Raw genomic sequence first — 4,528 nt, 5'->3', positions numbered from 1 at the left:
CCTCCTGTCAGAATATGGGGCACACCGCAGGATCCAGAGTCAAGTCCCCGCCCACCTGTGCGCACCTCGAAATTGCGCAAGACCCAGACCCAGCTGGCCCACCCCCATTGGGCGAGATCCAGACCTGGCCAGCCCCAACCCCATCAAGTCCACCCTGCCTCCACTGTGGGCGCAGCCATCTTGTGACAGTGTGACAGAGTGAGGGTCAATTTGCCTATTACCTCTTTATTATATAGGATGGGCACAAGAGTTTAAAAGCTAATTTAAAATCATCTACATAGAGGCAAATTTTTATTACCCCACAACTGAGATAGAAATGCCTTGAACTTGTACTTCACTTTTTAAAAATATCTTACAATACCTTTTAATATACCTCTGCTTGATGAGACAAATTATAAATAAATGGCATGACATTTAAGAAGTGGCCAAATGTAGAGGTTCTCAGCTATAAGTTGAGCAGGCAGAAGGAATTCTCGAAAGCTATAAAAACATAAGGAGACACTTTTCAAATGATAAGGCATCATTATAGATTTTTGGGAAACCATGATACCCATTTTGGTATGTAATTAGGAGATGGGTGGTTTGTGAGCAAAAAGGCAGAGTAGATAATGAAAGGCAGCCTTTGTAGTTGAAAACAAGTCATTCCTGCTTTTTTTTTTTTGAGTCACAGATACTTTTGAGTATATGAGAGAAGTTAGAATTTTTTCCCCTAAAATGGTATTTGTATTCCTTTGTTTCTTCCTGCATTCTTTCCTCCTTATCTTCCTTTCTCCTCCCCTCTTCCTCTTCCTTCATTCCTTGTACAATTATTTATAGGAGCTAATTCTGTATCAGATATCGATCTGGACCATGGGGTAGATTAGGGAAGAAGATAAGTTTCCCAATTTCATGGCAGTACATTCTTAAGATAAGGAGACAGAAAAAAAAAGAAAAAAAAGAACAAAATGATACACCAACCTTTGCTGGTTTGGCTCAGTGGACAGAGCGTAGACCCTCAGATTGAAGGGTCGTGGGTTGATTCCGGTCAAGGGTATGTACCTCAGTTGAGTCTGGGTGCATGCCGGAGGCAACCAATGAATAAGTCTCTCTAACATCAATGTTTCTCTCTCTCTGTCTCTTCCCCACCCTTCAACTCTCTCTAAAAATCCATGGAGAAATATCCTCGGGTAAGGATTAACAACAGCAACAATAACAACAACAACGAAATAATACACCCACAAATAAACAAGACAAACTCAGTTATAAGTAACAAACCGCATACACAACATCTTGCATACAATTTTATGGGGTTCACAATCGTCCCATGGAGTTGTCTTCTAGCTCTGCAATGAATAACTTCTCTTTTAAACCAGAGGATGACTTTTTAAAAAAATATATATTTTATTCATTTTTTACGGAGAGGAAGGGAGAGGGATAGAGAGTCAGAAACATCGATGAGAGAGAAACATCGATCAGCTGCCTCCTGCACATCCCCCACTGGGGATGTGCCCGCAACCGAGGTACATGCCCTTGACCGGAATCGAACCCGGGACCCTTGAGTCTGCAGGCGGACGCTCTATCCACTGAGCCAAACCAGTCAGGGCAAAAGGATGACTTTTTAACATGAACAGTGTGGATGTGGCTGTTGGTTCTTCATTACTTTTTCACTTATACTGAGTACATAGATGTTGACTGTTGTTTTTTCTTTCCAACCATGAGGAACAACTATGTGCAGTGTCATTGGAACCGACTTCCTGACCGATGGAGGAGCATTGGTTCCTTATGAAATTTCAGAAAGCACTGCTGCTTGTGAGGATGAAGTTTGCCCTGCAAGGCTTCCCACAGGTTTATTAAAAAAAAAAGTTTCTCCCTTAGGAAACTATCTGCTTACCCCTCTTAAAAAAATTAAATGGCTCAGATAGCCATGGATTTACATTTCGAAGTCTCAATTTACAGGAGACTCTAGGGCCTACCCTTTTATCCATATTCTGAAGATGAGAGTGAAGGATGGATGGTTTGCTTTGTAGAATTTTTTTGCTCTATGTCCTCTGTTTTTATGTTCTTACCACAAATTGTACTTCTGGCCTTAATTATTATGGCATCCTTGTGGGGGATTCAAACATATACTTTTACTTTTGGCAACATTTAAGTTCTTTTCATTTGCATAACATATAACTTTTGTAAAAGTGAAATGCAAGTGTCCATCTATCTAGTATTGCATTGGTTGTAGTTTTGAACTTTTGGTATTTGGGAAATATTTTAATTGGTAGCACAAAGTGTTACTCCATATGTCTCTCTCTCTTTCTTTGCCCCCCCCCTTTTTTTTCACTTTCAGTGCTTTATTGATATCAAGCTTTTACCCTTTCTTCGGTTAAAGGGTATTTTAATATCTGGCATTTAATGTTGGAGTGAATATAATTATTTCGGGGTTAGTAATATATGACCTTGTGAGTCAAAACCACCTATTTCTATAGGTACATTTTTTAGTGGAACATTGCCACATTTATTATTTTACATACTATCTATGACTGCTCTTATGTTTACTATCTTTCCCTTTTAAGAAAAAATTTGCCCATTCTGGTTTAGACAAACGAGTCTATATTTTATTTAAAATCATTGATATAAATTTAAAATTTGTTAAAATGCCACAGATAAGTGAAGTTTCATGCCTATCACATGTCAAGCACTACCCTGGAGATATCTTAGTAAACAAGAAAGATAAAAATCTGTGTTTATAGTTTAACAATACCTCTAAGAGCCTTAAGAATAAAATTATGGTAAGCCCTAGAAGTTATAATAAAACAAATCAAGTTTTATATTGTTGTGACATGACTCAGTGATGGCACACACTTTGACTTGGGAAAAGATATGGGGATTTCTGAATTTTAATACTATAGCCCTCGCTGGTTTGGCTCAGTGGATAGAGTGTCAGCGTGCAGACTGAAGGGTCCTGGGTTCGATTCTGGTCTGGGCCACGATTCCAGGTTGCGGGCTTGATCCCCAGTAGGAGGTGTGCAGGAGGCAGCTAATTGATGAGTCTCTCTTATCATTGATGTTTCTATCTCTCTCTCCCTTCCTCTCTGAAATCAATAAAAATATTTTAAAAAATACTATAGTGTCAGACTGTGATTATTGAAGTATAAAATTGAATTAATGGTGCTCATGAAGTCCAAAATAAAATTTAAAAAATTACTTGTATAATTTATGGAAAAAACATACCTGAAATTTCTACTTCATTTTACAAATTAACCTGTGGCCAGTGTCAATCATCCAAATTCCCATGATCTCATTATTAACTAGTGACTTGGATTCTTGTTTATGATGTTTGCAGGGATGTCCCTTGAGTAACATTTCTTGCATGACTTAGTGGTTCCTAAGGTCTCCTTAAAGGATGAGAGCTGAACCACAACCTGGCAATTTAATCCAATAACCATTTATTGAGGGCCTACCATGTACAAAGAAATCTGTGGGTCCAGTGGGACTACAAAGCTGTGTGAGTGGGGCCTCTGCTTTTCAGGAGTTCAGGATAGCCCAGTTTTGGTGACAGCTAATCAGAGCATTCCATAAGAAGTGTTTTTGTTTTTTAAAATCTTTATTGTTGAGAGTATTACAGATGTTCCCCTTTTATCCCTTCATTCCCCTCGCCCCCCCAGGTTCCCGCCCCCCAGGCCTTCCCCACCCTATTTGTGCCCATAGGTAATGCATATTTTCATATAAGATCTTTGGTGAATCCCCCTCCCCCTGCCTCCTGGAGAAGTGTTTGGATGTTGAAAATGATTCCCATGTCTTCCCAACTCCTGATCTGTTTTTACCTCAATTCATAGATCAAACAGTTTATGCTATTTTTGGATCAGGATCATAAAAATAAACACCAGTCTTCACAAATCTGGCCTAAATGCATGAAAAAAAGACCCAAAGGGAAGTATACATTTGTATTTTCTTAAAAGCGTACAAATACGATCACACGTGTGAGCCAGGAGCCTTGGAGACCACCTGAGACCTAGGTCCTAGTCTGTATAGTTCTTCAAGTTTGCCAAGATGTGACCTCCTTCGTCCCTCCTCGCCCACGTGGCCCCCAGCACCCAGGTCTCAGTGTCAGTCTCACCTGCGGGGAAGGGGAGGGCACCGCACCGGGCGGAGTGGCCGGTTCCCGTCCTCCCGTCCCCGGAACCAGGACAGGAAGCCTTCCCGTTGTTCGCACAGCCTAACTTTCTAGCTCCTATCGGATCCATCGTTCAACTGCAGCACCTACAGTGCTGGAAAGTTTACAGCATTCAGCCCTTCCCGGCACCTCGTCAGGGGAGCTCTGGAGATGAAAACTCCTGACAGCTTCCGTGGAATTAGAAAGGAAAGCTGACCTGGAGACAGAGGGGACGAAGGATGAGCGTTTGAGACCTCGCAGGTAGAACGGGTTTTGCACAGCAGCCTCCCGAGAGCCGCGCCGATCGGAACCCCGAGATGCCGGTCCTGGGAAAGGAGCGCACTGGGCACCGCCAGAGCCATGCCATCGGCTGAGCGGAGTGTCCCCGGGCACTGCCCAGCGGTGCCG

General features: G+C 41.8%; 1 protein-coding gene across 1 annotated transcript in view; it reads left to right on the top strand.

Moving 5' to 3' along the window:
* The first annotated feature begins 3,672 nt into the window (after nt 1–3,672).
* Nucleotides 3,673–4,528, top strand: part of USP6NL (USP6 N-terminal like) — a 177,709-nt gene continuing 176,853 nt past the window's right edge. The window contains exon 1 of the mRNA XM_005862286.2: nt 3,673–4,381. The gene's annotated coding sequence lies outside the window, so the exon portion shown is untranslated. The remainder of the gene's footprint in view (nt 4,382–4,528) is intronic.

Source organism: Myotis brandtii, unplaced genomic scaffold (assembly GCF_000412655.1).
Source record: "Myotis brandtii unplaced genomic scaffold, ASM41265v1 scaffold163, whole genome shotgun sequence".
Classification (NCBI taxonomy): domain Eukaryota; kingdom Metazoa; phylum Chordata; class Mammalia; order Chiroptera; family Vespertilionidae; genus Myotis; species Myotis brandtii.
This window is presented reverse-complemented; position numbering and strand designations above follow the sequence as displayed.